The sequence below is a fragment of the Mercenaria mercenaria genome, unplaced genomic scaffold (genome assembly GCF_021730395.1).
Source record: "Mercenaria mercenaria strain notata unplaced genomic scaffold, MADL_Memer_1 contig_2968, whole genome shotgun sequence".
In the NCBI taxonomy this organism is placed as follows: Eukaryota; Metazoa; Mollusca; class Bivalvia; order Venerida; family Veneridae; genus Mercenaria; species Mercenaria mercenaria.
In genome coordinates, this window is record NW_026461064.1 from 15,355 (window position 1) to 35,758 (window position 20,404).

A 20,404-nucleotide genomic window follows, 5' to 3' on the forward strand; every position below is an offset into this window, starting at 1 on the left:
AGGAGAAGGCTTTTCCAAAACAGATTCATAAAATTGGGTGCAAACTTTTTTCAAAAAAACAAAAGGGCAAATTGGGATTATTTTTCAGCTTATAACATTAGATATTTGAAATTTTCGCATTTATATGAGTAAAAATATTTTTTTAGGAATAGCATTTTTAAATTTTTTTTGGAATAAGAAGGTGCACCAGCCTTCCTATTGGGATTTTCCTTTTTAAAAATTTTTGTTTTTTTATCTCTTTGGGAAAAAAAAAAAAAGGGCTTTTTGGGTGCTCAGTGATGAGTATGGTCTTGGGTCACTGAATAAACTTTTTGCTGACACTTGTATTTTTTTAATTTTTTGGGACGCTTTTTTCAAATTTTTCTTATCTAGGCTTTCATGGGGCAACCGCCCCGGTTTTTTTATTAACCTTGGAAAATTTTAATGATACAACAAATCTCTTTTTTTTTTCCACATATCAACAAACAGTTTTTTTTATCGTTTTTAATAAAAATTTTAACCCCAATTTTTAAAAGGGCCCCCTTTTTACAAAGCAGCTGTAATAAATTTTTAAAAACCATTTTTTAGTCAAATTTTAAAGACAAAATAACCTTTTTAAAAAAGATAAACTATTTTTTTAATAAATAATTTTCAAAAACCCATCAAATTTTCAAAGTAGCAAAAAGGTTTTTTCAAATGAAAAGGGTTTATGATCCACATAGCAAATTTGACCCCTGGGTTTTGTACCCAAAAATTACCTGGGTAATCTAATACCATAGTGCCAATCTCTCTCGAGCATTTTGGGGTTTTAATAGACTGATTAATTTCAAACATCCGTGTAAGATATCTCTAAAATAGACTGGTTTTTTTTCTCTATGAAATTTTTAAATTTGTCAAAAAAGGGAAAAAAATAGAAATAAGTTTTTTATCTCTATGGCTAGTCAGGCCTCATCGTACAATACATGTATCAGCGTTTAGATGGGATGGCTATGATACATTTTATATTTGCTCTCCCCATGGTGCAACCAAAAAAAGTGAATTTTTTTTTTAGTTTTGAATCTAAAGTGCCAAAAAAAAAATTAAAAAATGGATCAGTAAAAATGAATCCCCAACTTTTTCTACCGGGAGGGGGATAAATTTTTAAAAACAAATTATAATGTTTTTTTACTGGGGAAATTTTCATTTTGAAATCTGAAGTAAGTTCAAAACAAAATTGCATTTTTCATTTGTTATTAAAGAATTTGTCTTTTAATGAGGCATCAAATTTGAACAAGATTATTAATTTAAAAGATTAAAAATTTAAATTATTTGGGGGGCGAAATTTTAAAAAAAAAGTGCGAGTTTTACGGGGGCAAACAGCAGTATGCCCTCATTTTTCGCGTATTTTTAACACCTCGCTATTTTAAAATTTAAACAAACATTAAAAAAAAACATCATAAATTTTAAATGGAATTTAATTTTAAATGACTGTATTTATTTTTAGACAAACCTAATTTCGTAGAAAAAAAAAACCTCGGTAGCTTTCCCGCAGCCGCCGCCATTTTTTGGGGTTTCCAAAATCCCATCACCAAACAGGCCCCCGAAGTCGTGGTTTGGGACCTGCACTTTTTTAAAATTCCAGCAGGGACCAGTCATAAAAATATTCCCATCTCTTTCTTGATGGTTTACTTTTTTAGTACAATATAACATATACCACTTTTGCAATAGAAAATTTTGTCTATAGAAAAAAAAAGTGAAAATAAATCCTCTTTTACACAAAATTGTTACCATCTATAGCAAGTCTACTTTTTTCTTTGGGGGGGAATGTGACTGTAAAAAACAGCTTAAAAGGTTCAAATATTGATAAATTGGCATTACCAATTTTAAAAAGGACCAAAATGGCCGGGTCCCCCTTACCCCGGGAAAAGGGGGGAATATATGGCATTTCAGGGGGCCTAAATCTGGGGGAAATTATCTACTGTGACGCTTTTTAAGAAGCAAACAAAGGACTTACGGAGAAAAAATTTGGTCAAAATCAAAATAAAAAATAAGTACAGCCCCCCAGAAATACGTGTAAACGGACAACATAAAAAAACAAAATGTACAAAAAGCTGCACCTTTGGTGACAAAAAACATCTTGCACTAATCCGGGCCCAAAAAGTGGTTCTAAACTAGGTATCAGCTGTTAAAAAAATTTTTTAAACGAATCAAATTTTACATTTATCGTTTTTGCCGCCCCTTTTCCCAAAAAATTCAGCTGAGTTTGATAATAAAAAATTTATTTTTTTTATTTATATCTAAATGTCAGATTAAAACTAAATTTTTGTTAATAACTATTTCACGGATATTCATAAAGATGGGCAGCTCGGGGGTATTAACCTTAAGTTTTAGTAAAATTGATGTTTTTAAAATATCAAACCAAAATAGCGAGACCAAAAAAGTTTTGGAACACGGGCCAGTGATAGTATGCCCTATTCCCCACGAAAATTTGGGGCTCTTAACTGTTTTAAATTTTCGATCGCGTTTTTAAAATCTCTCAGTCAAATTTTTTTTTTTTTTGTAATAGTGAAAAAACAATTTTTCTCAGACGTTTTAAAACGAAAACAAACAAAAAACACGTTTTTATCAAGGTTTTTTTACCTTTTACACCTGACCCCCAATATCAAATCACAAGAGCTTCCTACGATTTCGTGCTGCGATTGGCTCGTCTATAAAAGCACACGGATTTTTTCCCCTCCAAAAATATCGCCATAAAAAGTTTGAGGTCCCTACATTAATGGTGCAAATTTGGTAAAATTTTTAGGGTTTTTGTTCTTCAGAAAATGATTTATTCAAATAGGTACTGTTATTTTCTTAAACAGAAGGAAAACGATTTTTTTAAAATTTTTTAAGTGTTTATAGATTTTAAACAACTTAAAAGTTTTTTAAAATAAATAAGAAACCAAAATTTAACAGAGTACTTTTTTGTAATTAGCATTTTTCATACATAAAGCACGGAAAAATGCTTGTCCTCCTTACAATAGACGTCAGTGCCAGAGTAAATTTCCACCCAGAAAAGACCACATTTGACAATTTAGTTTTAATTGGTTTTTCCATATTTTAAATGCGCCCAACTTTTTTTGTGAAATTTTAGAAGGGGCCGGGCAAAATTTAGTAAATTTGCTACCTTTTGTGACGTCATAAGATGGATGTTTTTTTTAGGTTTTTGTCAAAATATCGGCAAATATTGAAGACATTTCTTATTTTTTTGGGCGTATTTTTCCTGTATTTTAAAAAAAATGGAAAATTATCGCAACTTTTTCTTTTAAATAATAAATACGTTTAATTTACCGTTTTTTTTCGAATTTTGCCCGTATACGGATGCGCGTTTTTTCCGGAAAAATTTCATGGATTTGGGGACGCGGATTTCTCGCAGAGCGATTTTTTTTATAACCACGAAACATTTAAAAACCCCGAAATCGATGGGAAAAAGGCACCAGGAACTATTGTTTTTGCCCTGTCCGTCCTCCGTCTGTCCCTCCGTCCTTCCCGGGTCCTCCCCTACTCCCACTTAATTTCCGACAATAACGGAGAACCCTTTGACCAAACCTTCAAACTTCATAGGGTTGTAGGGGTGGGGTAACGACCCCTTTGATTTTGGGGGCACTCCTTCAAAGGTCAAGGGCACGGGCCGAACATTGAAAACCTTTCCAATCAAAAATAGAAACCACTTTTTACCCCGAATGTTGAAAATTAAAAGGGTGTTGGTCAGAAAGTAATGACCCCCCCTTGATTTTTTGGGCACCCTCAAAAATCAAGGTCAAGGGGCCGAACTTTGAAAACCCTTTTCCCCAAAAACTAGAACCACTGACCCAGAATGTTTAAATTCTAGGATGATTTTGGGCATGAAGATTAGATGACCCTATTGAATTTGGGGGCACTCCCAAAGGTCAAGGGCACAGGGGGCCTGAACATTGAAAAAAACCATTTTCCGATCATAACAAAACCACTTGACCCAAATGTTAAAAAATTCATGGATGATGGTCATAAGATAGATGACCCCCTTTTTATTTTTGGGGCACTCCATCAAAGGTCAAGGATTGGGGTCTGAACATGAAAGCCATTTCCAATCAAATTTTTTAAAACCACCTGACCCCAAAAGTTTTGAAACTTCATAGGATGATTTTACATGCAAATAGATGACCCCCCATCGTTTTTGGGGCATCCATTAAAGGGGCCCAAAGGGCAAGGGGCCGAACATTTAAAAAAATTTCCCGGGCAATAACTTTAGAACCACTTACCCAGAAATTTTTAAACTTAAAAGGGTGATTGGTTTCAGAGTAAACCCCACAATTTTGGGGGGACTCTGTGAAGGGGCAGGTCAAAAGGGGCCCCACATTGAAAACCATTTTGGTCAGTAAATTGAAACCACTTGACCCCGAATGATGAAACTTTTATAGGGGACTGGTAGGAGAAATAATGACCCCAAAAAATTTCAGGGTCCCCTCTGTTAAAAGGGCAAGGGCCCCAGGGGGCCGAACATGGGGAAAAACCTTTCCAGTCAATAACTTGAGAACCTCTCGACCCGAATGTTGAAAATTCATGGATGATTTTTTCATGCAGGTAAATGACCCTATTGTTTTTGGTCACTCCTTTTAAAAGGGCAAGGTAAGGGGGCCCGAACATTATAACCAGTTCCCATCAAAAAACTTGAGAACCACTTGACCCGAATGTTGAAACTTCATAGGATGATTTAAATGCAAGAGATACTCCTATTATTTTGGGGTCAGTCTTTAAAGGTCAAGGTCACAGGGGGCCTGCATGTAAAAAAACATTTTTTTTGGAAATAACTGGAAACCCCTTGACCTACAATGTTGAAAATTAATAGGATGATTTTGGGCCTGCAGAGTAGATGAACCCCTATTTATTTTTTGGGCACTTACAAAGGTCACGGTCACAGGGGGGCCTGAACAGGACTGAAAACCACTAGGCCAAGAGTTTTTGAAATTTTTGCGTGATGACGGCATGCCAAAAAATCCCTTTTTGCACCCAAACCCACAGGTCTCTTTGACTTTCGCTCCTGACCCCTATTGACTTCTTGCCTATAGGACTTTGCATTGGGGGAGACATGCGCTTTTTTACAAAAGCATTTTCTAGTTTTCCCTCCTTTTCACTTCAAGTTAAATTTTTTGTGCATTTTCACTGCGGCCCAGTTACTACTGTACAGATTTTATTCAAATTTAAAATAGTTGCTCCACATCATCACCCACATCATACGACACAAAGTCCATAACTCTGGCACCAATTTTTCATGAATTATGCCCCCTTTTACTTGAAATTTAAGGTAAATTTTGATGCATTTTCACTATATCTCAGTTGTTACTGGATGGATTTGATTCAGACTTGAAGCAGTTGTTCCACATTCATATGACACAAGATGCATAATTCTTTCACCAAAATTTTATAAATTATGCCCACTAGAATTATAGTTATTTAGTGTTTTTATACACTTTATCTTTATCTCTCTTATTACTTTTTATTTTGGACACAAACTAAAGTTATTGTGCAATATCTTTATCCACCATTAAAGTCATTTAACACTCAAGTGACATCTCCAGTTTCCTCAGATGTGCCAGTTTTCACTTTCCAGGATCGAAATTGTTGGGCGTTCTGTTTCCTATAACAGCTCTTGTTATAGCAATGCAAGAAAATATGAACAATATTCAATAACGAAAGTAACAACATACTGCATGAGATATCACATGAAGTCATTAATATTTCTTCAATCTTGATTTTCAGCAATAAAATGAGCAGGTTTTAAAAGTTGGCCTTTGGCAGTCTAAACTTAAATTGACTTGGGAACAGTCAAACTAACCAAAACATTGCAGGTAAGTATGCAGAAATATTGTTCAGTTTATAGATATTTTTATTCGCCCGTCTGAAAAAAACAGGATGTATTATGGGAATGTTGCAGGAGGGAGGGGGCGCGGGCGGCATCCACAGACTTTGTCCGGAGCATATCTTCTGCATGGATTGAGGGATTTCGATGAAACTTGACACAACTGTTCACCATTATGAGACGGAGTGTCTTACGCAAGAACCAGGTCCCTAGGTCTAAGATCAAGGTCACACTTAGAGGTCAAATATCAAAGTCGAGAATGACTTTGTCTGGAGCATAATTGCTTCATGCACGGAGGGATTTTGATGTAGCTTGGCACAGTGAGATGGAGTGCCATGCGCTGGTCCCTTATTTAAAATTACTTCCCTTTGTTGTTACTATAAATAGCTTATGTTGTTACTTGTTTGTTACTAGTGGTAGGAAAAAATGGAGACCTCTTTTCTGTAGTACATCATGCATGTTACATCCAATTTTGAGGTGTGTTTTAACCTAGTTCTACCTGGTAAGGATTTCTGTGTGGACTTTTTTTTAAAGATTAGTTGTTAGAATCTACTATAAATAATTTATATTGTAATTTTTATAATTGACCGTAGGGAAAAACCAAGACCACTTTTCTGTGGTACAACATAGGTGTTACTTTCAAATTTTAGGTGTATTTTAAGGTATTTCTGCTGGGTAAGGAGCTTTTTTGTTGACTTAGAAAAACAGAAAAATTACAATGATTAGTAAACAACCGCAAAATTAAAATTCCATTTGCAAATACAGGTTCTAGTATAAAGAAATTTGCTGTGAATGGCGTATATTGTGATATTCTGGCACTCTTGTTATATTTACCATTGTGTAACTTTCAGTAAAGTTCTGGACAGCACAACTTTACATATTCTTTCTTTTCTATATAACATCTTAACTTATCAAGTCTGTTCGATATCGTATCAGCAATGAAACAACCATTACTGAGACTATAATATAATCATTGTTTTTAGCTCGACTATTCGAAGAATAAGTAGAGCTATCCTACTCACCACCGCGTCGGCGTTGGCGTCGGCGTCGGCGTCACACCTTGGTTAAGTTTTTCGTACCAGTCCACATTTTGACAAAGTCTTTTGAGATAAAGCTTTGAAACTTTCAACACTTGTTTACCATCATCATGGCCAGTTATAGACAAGAGCACATAACTCCATCAAGGATTTTGGCTGAATTATGGCCCCTTTCGACTTAGAAATCATGGTTAAGTTTTTCGTACCAGTTCATATTTTGACAAAGTCTTTTAAGATAAAGCTTTGAAACTTTCAACACTTGTTTACCATCACCATGGCCAGTTATAGGCAAGAGTACATAACTCCGTCAAGGATTTTGGCTGAATTATGGCCCTTTTTGACTTAGAAATCTGGGTTAATATTAAGTACCAGTTCATATTTTGACAAAGTCTTTTGAGATAAAGCTTTGAAACTTTCAACACCTGTTTACCATCACCATGTCCAGTTATAGGCAAGAGTACATAACTCCATCAAGGATTTTTGCTGAAATATGGCCCCTTTTGACTTAGAAATCTTGGTTAAGTTTTTCGTACCAGTTCATATTTTTTAGCTCACCTGTCACAAAGTGACAAGGTGAGCTTTTGTGATCGCGCGGTGTCCGTCGTCCGTCGTCCGTCCGTCCGTCCGTAAACTTTTGCTTGTGACCACTCTAGAGGTCACATTTTTCATGGGATCTTTATGAAAGTTGGTCAGAATGTTCATCTTGATGATATCTAGGTCAAGTTCGAAACTGGGTCACGTGCCGTCAAAAACTAGGTCAGTAGGTCTAAAAATAGAAAAACCTTGTGACCTCTCTAGAGGCCATATATTTCACAAGATCTTCATGAAACTTGGTCAGAATGTTCACCTTGATGATATCTAGGTCAGGTTTAAAACTGGGTCACGTGCCTTCAAAAACTAGGTCAGTAGGTCTAAAAATAGAAAAACCTTGTGACCTCTCTAGAGGCCATATATTTCACAAGATCTTCATGAAAATTGGTCAGATTGTTCACCTTGATAATACCTAGGTCAAGTTCGAAGGTGGGTCACGTGCCTTCAAAAACTAGGTCAGTAGGTCAAATAATAGAAAAACCTTGTGACCTCTCTAGAGGCCATATTTTTCATGGGATCTGTATGAAAATTGGTCGGAATGTTCATCTTGATGATAACTAGGTCAAGTTCGAAACTGGGTCATGTGCGGTCAAAAACTAGGTCAGTAGGTCTAAAAATAGAAAAACCTTGTGACCTCTCTAGAGGCCATATATTTCATGAGATCTTCATGAAAATTAGTCAGAATGTTCATCTTGATGATATCTAGGTCAAGTTTGAAAGTGGGTCACATGCGGTCAAAAACTAGGTCAGTAGGTCAAATAATAGAAAAACCTTGTGACCTCTCTAAAGGCCATATTTTTCATGGGATCTGTATGAAAATTGGTCTGAATGTTCATCTTGATGATATCTAGGTCAAATTTGAAAGCGGGTCAGGTGCCATCAAAAACTAGGTCAGTAGGTCAAATAATAGAAAAACCTTGTGACCTCTCTAAAGGCCATATTTTTCATGGGATCTGTATGAAAATTGGTCTGAATATTCATCTTGATGATATCTAGGTCAAGTTCGAAACAGGGTCATGTGCGGTCAAAAACTAGGTCATTAGGTCTAAAAATAGAAAAACCTTGTGACCTCTCTAGAGACCATACTTGTGAATGGATCTCCATAAAAATTGGTCAGAATGTTCACCTTGATGATATCTAGGTCAAGTTTGAAACTGGGTCACGTGCCATAAAAAACTAGGTCAGTAGGTCAAATAATAAAAAAACCTTGTGACCTCTCTAGAGGCCATACTTTTCACGGGATCTGTATGAAAGTTGGTCTGAATGTTCATCTTGATGATATCTAGGTCAAGTTTGAAACTGGGTCAACTGCGGTCAAAAACTAGGTCAGTAGGTCTAAAATATTAAAATCTTTTGACCTCTCTAGAGACCATATTTTTCAATGGATCTTCATGAAAATTGGTCAGAATTTTTATCTTGATAATATCTAGGTCAAGTTCAAAACTGGGTCACATGAACTCAAAAACTAGGTCACTATGTCAAATAATAGAAAAAACGACGTCATGCTCAAAACTGGGTCACGTGGAAAGAGGTGAGCGATTCAGGACCATCATGGTCCTCTTGTTTGTAAAGTGTTTGACATATGGCTTTGAAACTTTTATCACTTGTTTAGTATAATAGTCTCTATCAGTAGGAAAGAGAACATAACTCTATCATCTATTTTGGCTGAATTATGGCCCTTTTTGGACTTTGAAATTGGTTCTGTTTTCATACAAGTCCATGTTTTGTCAAAACTATTTGACATATGGCTTTTAAACTTTGAACACTTGTTTATTATTATGATTTCCATCTGTAGGCAAGAGTACATAACTATTTTGACTGAATTATGGCCCTTTTTGGACTTTGAAATTGGCTCATATATTGCCATTTAGTGCAAGACTTATCGAAATCAAAGTAATACAGGAACATTGTTTGTCTAATCTATTTATTTCTTTTGTCTGAATATCCGTGGAAATATTTTGACCCCATTCTTCAATTAATTCTTCGAATAGTCGAGCGCGCTGTCATCAGACAGCTCTTGTTTAGTCCTATATCCTGATGAAAGTTCAATTATCATTCAGTGATCTTAAAATGTTATTCTGTTGGTAGCAGAAGCCTGACTGTCCAACTTTGATCACAAAAATACTTTGAAGCACTAAACAATGTGTTAGTCATATCTCACATGAAAACACTAAGTTGTGTTTTACAGTAATACAACATGAAGGAGAAAACAACCCAGGTTTCATATACCGCCTCATCTTCTGGAAAACCAGGTAATATAAGCATGAAATATCCAAATCCATTATCCCCAACAACTTGTTAACATATCCTTCAGAGATTTTTTCTTCATGTTTTTACACATTTTTGTCCAATCTTATTGAAAATAGGTCAGAATATTTGTCTTCATGAAATCTCAGAAGGTTTAAAAATTGTGTCAGGCTGGGGCAAAAAAACTAGGTCACTAGACCAAATCGAAAAAAAAATCAAACTTGTTTACACTCTAGAGGTCACATATTTGCTCCAATTTTCATGAAACTCAGAATGTTAATCTTCTTGAAAACTTTGGGTAGTTTAAATTAAACTGGGTCACTAGGACAAACATGTGTACACTGTTATGGTGTGTTACTCAGGTGAGCAAACTGTGGCAATATTTTCTATTGTCGGTGCAGATATACTCTTCCTGGAATAAATATACTGATATGGGCAAATCTTTACCACAGATATGCTGTAATTGGACCCATTAATAATTGATAACTATTGTATGAAAATGAGTGACCTTTCTGCATGTTTACACTTTCCTTACCTGTTTGCACTTGGTATGAAGCACAGTGATTTTCTTGCTGCCAGCATTACCTTTGTGCACTGTCATGAAGTTCAGTAACTTTCTTGCTTCCAGCTCTACCTGTGTACATTGTCATGAAGCCAAGTGACTTTCTTGCTGCCAGCTTTACTAGGTTACTTTGTCATGAAGCTGAGTGACTTTCATGCTACCAGCTATACCCCAGTACACTGTCATGAAGCCGAGTGACTTTCTTGCTACTAGCTTTACCCGAGTACATTGTCGTGAAGCCGAGTGACTTTCTTGCTGCCTGCTCTACCCGAGTACATTGTCATGAAGCCTAGTGACTTTCTTGCTGCCTGCTCTACCTGAGTACATTGTCATGAAGCCGAGTGACTTTCTTGCTGCTAGCTCTACCTGTGTACACTGTCATGAAGCCAAGTGACTTTCTTGCTACCAGCTTTACGTGAGTACATTGTCATGAAGCCGAGTGACTTTCTTGCTACTAGCTTTATGTGAGTACATTGTCATGAAGCCGAGTGACTTTCTTGCTGATAACTCTACCTGTGTACATTGTCATGAAGCCGAGTGACTTTCTTGCTACTAGCTTTACCTGTGTACACTGTCATGAAGCTCAATGACTTTCTTCCTACAAGCTCTTCCTGTGAACATTGTCATGAAGCCGGCTGACTTTCTTGATTCCAGCTTTACCTGTGTACACTGTCATAAAGCTTAGTGACTTCCTTGATGCCAGCTTTATCTGTGTACAATGTCATGAAGCCCAGTGACTTTCTTGATTTCATCTGTCATGAAGCTCAGTGACTTTCTTGATGCCAGCTTTACCTGTGTACAATGTCATGAAGCCGAGTGACTTTCTTGATGCCAGCTTTACCTGTGTACAGTGTCATGAAGCCGAGTGACTTTCTTGATTCCAGCTCTACCTGTGTACACATTGTCATGAACCCCAGTGATTTTCTTGATTCCAGCTTTACCTGTGCACACTATCATGAAGCCCAGTGAACTTCTTGCTACCAGCTTTACAGGTATACACTGTCATGAAGCTCAGTGACTTTCTTGATTGCAGCTTTACCTGTGTACACTGTCATGAAGCCCAGTGACTTTCGTGATACCAGCTTTACCTGTGTATAATGCAGTGGTACAATGTCATTAAGCCCAGTGACTTTCTTGCTGCCAGCTCTACCTGTGAACACTGTCATGAAGCCGAGTGACATTTTCAATGCCAGCTCTACCTGTGTACACTGTCACGAAGCCGAATGTCTTTCTTGCTACAAGCTCTACCTGTGTAAACTGTCATGAAGCTCAGTGACTTTCTTGCTACCAGCTTTACCTGTGTACACTGCCATATAATTAATAAATAATAATATTGAAGTTGATTATTGAGTTTTAAAGTTAAAGTCCATAACATCTCCATAAACGAAATGTCAAACTTTTTAATTTTCAGTTTTCACATATATAATACGTATATAATAATATTACAACATTTTCAGGCCAGTTGAAACCAGAGACTACCGGTACATTTTTTGGTGATCATTTGACGAAGCCAGTTGTAGTGCTTTTACAGTTAGGGAGAGTGAGTTTACATTTTGCTGGAACCTTGTTACAGGTATTTCTCTATTACAAAAAGGAACAGAAGGCATGGAAGACTGTTTATGCCTACAAATAATGGCATTGATATATATATATATATATATATATATATATATATATATATATATATATATATATATATATATATGTTAGTAAATTCATCCATGCTAAGCACTTAGTGTTTTGAGTTTTCACTTTTAAACAGTTCAAGGAATTCCAATGATACCTTACACAGATGAAATCATGTTGAAAAATTGTGTGCTATGTACATGAATCAGATTTTTACATCAAAAGTCAAGGTCACAGCCAAGGGCACTGCAGTTCATGGGTGTTCATTTTTAATTCACATATTCATTTTAGCTTAATTGTACCACATCTGTGTCCACAGTATTGATGTCATAATGTAGGGATAACGCATGTTATTTCGTGTTATAACATCTGCAGAATCCCGAGGGATTGGTTGGTACCCAAGCCCGTTAGGGCAAAGGTACCAACGATTCCTGCCCGCCCGCTTAGCTCAGTAGGGAGAGCGTTGGTCTACGGATCACGGGGTCGCGAGTTTGATCCTCGGGCGGGGCGTATGTTCTCCGTGACGATTTGATAAAAGACATTGTGTCTGAAATCATTCGTCCTCCACCTCTGATAATTCATGTGGGGAAGTTGGCAGTTACTTGCGGAGAACAGGTTTGTACTGGTACAGAATCCTGGAACACTGGTTAGGTTAACTGCCCGCCGTTACATGACTGAAATACTGTTGAAAAACGGCGTTAAACCCAAAACAAATAAACCAACGATTCCTGAGGGATTCTGAAGATGTTATAACATGAAAAGAACATGCGCTAACGCTATTCTAGCAGAAAACGCGTAAAAACATGTGAATTGATATATTGTCCCTCAACGTCATTGAATTTCCATGAAATGCGCGGTAAAGTCTACGTTGTTTTGTCACGTTGACGTCATTTCATTTTGAATTATCCGTTTTGGGGCCGTAATGCTTTTATGCTTTGCCACGGAACGTGGATATATAAAAAGGTGTTATAACAGCACGTGAGCGCGAGAATCTCTCTGTTAACACATGTTTTCTCTCCTGTTAAAACACCCCCGAAAAGTGACAATAACAGCAGTTTTATGCTAGAATAGAGGATGTGTTCTTGACCTCATTGGGTCTCAAACCCATGATCCCCGGGGTGATCAACACGACACCTTAACCATTATACTACCGCTCCCCCACCTCATGTTTACTAATGACCTCTCTTGTTCAATCTACACATATGATACACCTTCTGTTTGTGCTCTGCCTTTCACCAGTAGGCATGTGGAAACACTATGAAAAAGGATACAAAAATAATGTAAACATTTCATTTGAAAAATTTTTTTTTTTGTATATTTAGTGGTATTATGCAAATGTAATATCATTTCATTTTGACATTCTTGTCAACCATATACACAGTAAACATTTTATATGTCATTTCTGCAAGAAAGCTATTACTATATTAATAGATAATAACTTGGAAGTCCTTGTTCTTCTTAAAAGAAATATTAGATGTCATATGTCTGCATTAAACAGCCAAAAAACACAAAATTGTATTGTGACAATATTTTATGATTCTGTTGTATTTCATATTCATACCAATTGTATTTTCATGTACATGTATATACTCTGGTTACAGATTGCAGTATCAGCCAGAAACCACAGCCATTCTAAATATAGGACGAACACAATCAGACAACCTGGCAAGAAGATTTTACGTTCAGGAGTGTTGACATTCTGCCCAAGATTCTAGTCTGGAGATACCATTGGCGATCTTAGAATTTTTTTTAAAGATTTTAAAAGTTTAAAAATGTGATATTGACTTTTAAAAGACTACATTAATATTTTATACTGTTTTCAGTAAAATGTTTTAAACTTCTTTTTTGGGGGGAGGGGGATAACTGTACTGGAGACAATTTTGTATGGCAAAATAAAACAAAGAAAAATATTTTTATGTTAAAAATACCTTTTTTATATATGAATACTTATGAATTGACTTTTTCATGTCTCTAAGATACGCAAGATTGCAGTGATTGCTTGTTAGCTCATCAGAGCACGAAGTATTCAAGGTGAGCAATTATGACCGGTCATTGTCAGTTGTGTGTCGTCCGTCAACATTTGCTTTGTTAACACTTCAGAGGCCATATTTGTGACCCAATCTTTATGAAACTTGGTCACAATTTTTTTCTTGATTATTTCTAGGTCAAGTTTGAAACAGGGTCATGAGGGGACTTAAACCAGGGCAGCAGGCAGATCAAAGGAAAAGCTTGTGAATAATTTAGAAGCAGAACGTTTGTCTTGATGATTTCTAGGTCAAGTTTGAATCTGGGTCATTTGTGGTTAAAAACTAGGTCACCTGTTCAAACTGAAGGAACACCTTGTGAACACTTTAGGGATTACAGTTGTAACTCAATCTTTATGAAGCTTGGTCAGAATGTTTGTCTTGATGATTACTAGGTCAAGTTTGGAACTGGAATATGTTAGATCAAAACTAGGTCACCAGGCCAGATCAAAGGAAAATCTTGTGAACACTCTAGAGACTGCAATTGAAACTCATGAGAATTGGTCAGAATGTAAGTCAGAATGAGTATTAGTCAGAATGTAGGTCACTCAGTCAAATCAAAGGAAATGTTGTGCTACAGTTGTGGCCAATTCTTTATGAAATTTAGTAAGAATGTTTGTCTTGATGATATCTAGGTCAGGATTGTAACTGAGTTATATGGGCCATAAACTAGGTCACTAGGCCAGATCAAAGGAAAAAAGGAAAATCTTGAGAACTCTCTAGAGATCACAATTTAAATTTGAAACTCATGAGAAAGCTTGTGAATATCAATAGGCCACAGTTGTGAATATAACTTGTCCAATAAACTTGGACACAATGTTTGTCTTGATGATCTCTAGGTCAAGTACGAATCTGGGTCACATGGTTTCAAAAACTAAGTAAGGAAGAATGGACTATTTACTTGTTTCCCAGATAAATCTGCTTATGTCTAGGTAAGAGGCCAATTGTTCATATTTCAAGGGTCTTAATAAAGGATTTTGTAGCTTATTTTGTAGAACCTCTTTTGTTCAGTTCCCTTCCAGTCAAATAAACAGTATTATAATGATGTATAATATTTATGCCCCCCTTTGAAGAAGGAGGGGTATATTGTTTTGCAGATGTATGTCGGTCGGTCGGTCGGTCGGAATGTAGACCAATCTGTTTCCGGATGATAACTCAAGAACGGTTGGGCCTAGGATCATGAAAGTTGATAGGGAGGTTGGTCATCACCAGCAGATGACCCCTATTGATTTTGAGGTCTGTATGTCAAAGGTCAAGGTCACAGTGACCCTGAATAGTAAAACGGTTTCCGGATGATAACTCAAGAACACTTGGGCCTAGGATCATGAAAGTTGATGGGGAGGTTGGTCATGACCAGCAGATGACCCCTATTGATTTAGAGGTCAGTATGTTAAAGGTCAAGGTCACAGTGACCCTGAACAGTGAAACGGTTTCCGGAAGATAAGTCAAGAACGCTTAGGCCTAGGGTCACGAAAATTGATGGGGAGGTTGGTCATGACCAGCAGATGACCCCTATTGATTTTGAGATCAGTATGTAAAAGGTCAAGGTCACAGTGACCCTGAACAGTGAAACGGTTTCCGAATGATAAGTCAAGAACGCTTAGGCCTAGGGTCACGAAAATTGATGGGGAGGTTGGTCATGACCAGCAGATGACCCCTATTGATTTTGAGGTCAGTATGTCAAAGGTCAAGGTCACAGTGACCAGGAACAGTAAAATGGTTTCCGGGCAATAAATCAAGAACGCTTGGGCCTAGTATCAGGAAAATTGATAGTTAGGTTGGCCATGACCAGCAGATGACCCCTATTGATTTTGAGGTCATTAGGTCAAAGGTCAATGTCACATTGGCCAGGAACAGTTAAACGGTTTCTGATCTTCTTGTCCAAAACCATAGGGCCTAGGGCTTTGATATTTGGTATGTAGCAAAATCTAGTGGTCCACTACCAAGATTGTTCAGATTATTTCCCTGGGGTCAAATATGGCCCCACCCCGGGGGTCACATGGTTTATGTAGACTTATATAGGAAATTTTTTGAAAAACCTCTTGTACATAACCACAGGGCCTAGGGCTTTGATATTTTGTATATGACATCATCTAGTAGTCCTCTACTAAGATTGTTCAAATTATTCCCCTAGGGTCAAATATGGCTCTGCCCTGGGGGTCACATGGTTTACATAGACTTATATAGGGAAAAACTTTGAAAATCTTCTTGTCCAAACCACAAAGACTATGGCTTATATATTTTGTAATGTAGCATCATCTAGTGGTTCTCAACCAAGTTTGTTCAAATTATCCCTCTAGGGTCAAATATGGCCCCGTCCCTGGGGTCACATGGTTCATATAGACTTATATAGGGAAAAACTTAGAATCTTCATGTCCATAACTTACATCATTCAAATTTGGACCACATGTATAGTTTTGAGTGGCAAGATGAACCTTGACATGAGTTGACCTTGATCTTGACCTAGTGACCTACTTTCACATTTCTGTAGCTACAGCCTTCAAATTTGGACCACATGCATAGGTTTGTGTGCTGAAACAAACTTTGACCTTGTTATTGACCTAGTGACCTACTTTCACATTTTTTAAGGTACAGGCTTCAAATTTGGATCACATGCATAGGTTTTTGTTCCAAAATAAAATTTGACCTTGATTTTGACCTAGTGACCTACTTTCACATTTCTCAAGCTACAGCCTTCAAATTTGAACCACAAGCATAGTTTTGTGTACAGAAATGAACTTTGATCTTGAGATTGACCTAGTGACCTACTTTCACATTTCTGAAGGTACAGGCTTCAAATTTGGACCACTTGCATAGTTCTGTGTTCCGAAATAAAATTTGACCTTGTTTTTTGACCTAGTGACCTACTTTCACATTTCTCGAGCTGTAGCCTCCAAATTTGAAGCACATGCATAGTTCTGTGTTCCGAAATAAAATTTGACCTTGATTTTGACCTAGTGACCTACTTTCACATTTCTCGAGCTGTAACCTCCAAATTTGAAGCACATGCATAGTTCTGTCTACCAAAATGAACTTTGACCTTGAAATTGATCTAGTGACCTACTTTCACGTTTCTCAAGCCACAGCTTTCAAATTTGGACCACATACACATTGTTTTTTACCGAAATGATATTTGACCTTGATTTTGACCTTGAGCTAGTCTTGAAATTTGGAACATTCAAAAACGGCTCAGTGGATGGCGCCAAGATCACTCTGTAATCTCTTGTTAGGTTAAGGTCAAATTAAACCAGAATGGTAGAACTTTTGTTTACAGTGAGCATATAATTTCTGTTCCTTGTGCAATTACTTAATGCATCAGGGGGGGGGGGGGCATTTCGTGTTCGACGAGCTCTTGTTTTGATACATTTTGACCATTAACTAGAAACCTTTAAATAGTTGTAAGCATTGTTACATGATTGCTGATGTAATGTAAGTGCCTTACTAGATTTGACCTGTAATTTAATGTACAAAAATGATAGTTAAATCATTAACATGTTTGAATGGTATAGTTTGGTATAGTATATCATTTACTCTATCTATAAAGTACAATTTGTCTGCATTGATTAAAATAAGAATAGACATGACTGTTTATGCAGTAAAACCACAAGAATGAAAACTGTATATAACCATAATAGAATTAATTAAATGGTGAGATAAAAATCATATCCCTTTACTTCTAAATATCATAACACTTCAGTGGTAGCAAGCCTCACACGTCTATTTTTTTCGCAGTAAAGTTGAATATTCTAATGCTATTTCTTTTCTGTACAGAATGTTTTCAAAGTTCTCATACAGCAAAAATCATTAAATGTAAATCACAAAAATTTGTGCCCAAGAAATTAAGTACTTTAAATACGGCTACTTCATAGGGGCTTGAATTTGTGGACATCAAGTTTTTGGCATAAATGATTGATTGATTAATTGACTAATTAATTGATTAATTAATTTCTTATTTGGATTTTATTCCTTTTGAAGTTTATAAAAAAAATAGTGCAAAACGAAAATTAATAATTTTACATTTTTTGTTTGTTTATTTTTGGTATGATCAGTCCAGTAATTAGGTTTTCCTTTCCGTTATAAGCAGTGTTCGTTATAAAGACCTAATGAATCAGCCATGCTGTCAAAGTCACAACTTAGGGTTAAAGGTTTGAGCCTTCCATGTTGTGTCAGCTCTGTATCTCCTAAACCCCTTGTAGGATTTTCATGAAACTTTGGTCAAATGATCACCTTATCCAGTCAATGTGCAGGATTTCTGAGTCAGCTATTTTGGGCCTCAAGGTCAAGGTCAAACTGGGGGTCAATGTTTGAGCCTCCATTTTGTGTCCATCCTATCTCCTACTCCCCTTGAAGGATTCATATGTAACCTGGGTCAAATGATCACCCCATCAAGACGATGTGCTGAACTTATATGTCAGCCATGCCAGCTGAAGGTCAAGGTCACAGCTAAAGAATCGTGGTTTACCTTTTCACTATCCATAACAGTGGCGGGGAATTTAGCTGTCTTTCAGATGCTTGTACAATATTATGGTATTTCCCTTTGTGGCAAAAATCATAATATTGTGTCTAAAAAGATGAATAATTGGAGTTTTAGACATGGCTTAAATACTATCTTTATAGGTATTGACAAGCAATCACAGGTGGTTACCCTTTCACCTTTATCATGCTGGCCCGATTGATTTGCCTTCTGTGCAGTCTGATCAAGATCTGTACTGTTTGAATTGGTAACTTTTGGTAAGCACCCCAAATTTGGCAATGGGTACTGTTAAATTTGAAATTGGACAAGTTTTTTATAAAAATTAGCAGGATAGGGTTAGTAATTGATACATGTATATCAATAGAATCTAACACTTAAAGGATGTAGACCGAGGATCACTGTTTTTGTATTCATTGTTCCTTTCAGGTTAGGGAACTCTCTAGGCAGTGTACACTTAAAGGATGTATGAACGAGGATCACTGTTGTTGTTTTCTTTGGTCCTTTCCAGGTTAGGGAACTCTTTAGGCAGTGTAAAACTTAAAGGATGTTGAACGAGGATCACGTTGTTTGTATTCATTGGTCCTTTCCAGGTTAGGGAACTCTTAGGCAGTGTACACTTAAAGGATGTATGACCGAGGATCACTGTTGTTTGGTATTCATTGTTCCTTTTCCAGGTTAGGGAACTTCTAGGCAGTGTTACACTTAAAGGATGTATGACCGAGGATCACTGTTGTTGTATTCATTGTTCCTTTCAGGTTAGGGAACCTCTGGGCGGGTGGTACCTTAAAGGATGTTATGGGCCGGGGATCACTGTTGTTTGTTTTCATTGTTCCTTTCCAGGTTAGGGAACTCTCTGGGCAGTGTATTCATTGTTTCCTTTCCAGGTTAGGGAATCTCTAGGCAGTGTACACTTAAAGGATGTTAAACCGAGGATCACTGTGTTTGTATTCATTGTTCCTTTCCAGGTTAGGGAACTCTCTAGGCAGTGTACACTTAAAGGAGGGTATGACCGAGGATCACTGTTGTTTGTATTCATTGTCCTTTCCAGGTTAGGGGGAACTCTCTAGGCAGTGTACACTTTAAAAGGATGTATGGCGAGGGATCATGTTGTTTGTTATTCATTGTTCCTTTCCAGGTTAGGGAACTCTCTAGCAGTGTACACTTAAAGATGTATGCCCGAGGATCACTGTTGGTTGTATTCATTGTTCCTTTCCCGGTTAGGGAACTCTCTAGGCAGTGTACACTTAAAGGATGTATGGCCGAGGATCACTGTTGGTTGTATTCATTGTTCCTTTCCCGGTTTTAGGGAAACTCTTAGGAGTGTACACTTAAAGGATGTATGGCCGAGGATCACTGTTGGTTGTATTCATTGTTCCTTTCCCCGGTTAGGGAACTCTAGGCAGTGTACATTTAAAAGGGATGTAGGCCGAGGATCACTGGTTGGTTGTATTCATGTTCCTTTCCCCGGGTTTTAGGGAACTCTCTGGGCCCAGTGTAACTTAAAGGTGTATGGCCGAGGATCAACTGTTGGTTGTATTCATTGTTCCTTTCCAGGTTAGGGAACTCTCTAGGCAGTGTAAACTTTAAAGGATGTATGACGAGGATCACTGTTGGTTGTTTTCATTGTTCCTTCCAGGTTAGGGGAACTCTCTAGGCAGTGTACACTTAAAGGATGTATGACCGAGGATCACTGTGGTTGTATTTCATGTTCCTTTCCAGGTTAGGGAATTTTCTAGGCAGTGTACACTTAAAGGATGTATGACCGAGGATCACGTTGGTTGTATTCATTGTTCTTCCAGGTTAGGGAAACTCTTAGGCAGTGTACAAGTTAAAGATGTATGACGAGGACCCACTGTTGGTTGTATTCATTTTTCCTTTCCAGGTAGGGAACTTTCTAGGCGTGTACACTTAAAGGATGTATGACCGAGGATCCTGTTGGTTGTATTCATTGTTCCTTTCCAGGTTAGGGAAAAACTTCTAGGCAGTGAAACACTTAAAGGATGTATG

General features: G+C 37.1%; 1 long non-coding RNA gene across 3 annotated transcripts; it reads left to right on the top strand.

The window, feature by feature from the left end:
• The first annotated feature begins 5,187 nt into the window (after positions 1–5,187).
• LOC128552628 (uncharacterized) lies at positions 5,188–17,168 on the top strand. 3 transcript variants are annotated; one of them, XR_008369125.1, is made up of 4 exons: positions 5,188–5,825; positions 9,653–9,716; positions 11,731–11,846; positions 13,501–17,168. It is a non-coding gene; the product is annotated as an uncharacterized LOC128552628 (long non-coding RNA). The 3 variants fall into 3 exon arrangements; XR_008369126.1 differs by lacking the exon at positions 9,653–9,716 and having other exon boundaries at positions 5,335–5,825; positions 13,501–17,166; XR_008369127.1 differs by lacking the exons at positions 5,188–5,825; positions 9,653–9,716 and adding an exon at positions 9,811–11,265 and having other exon boundaries at positions 13,501–17,167.
• The last annotated feature ends 3,236 nt before the right edge of the window (positions 17,169–20,404 follow it).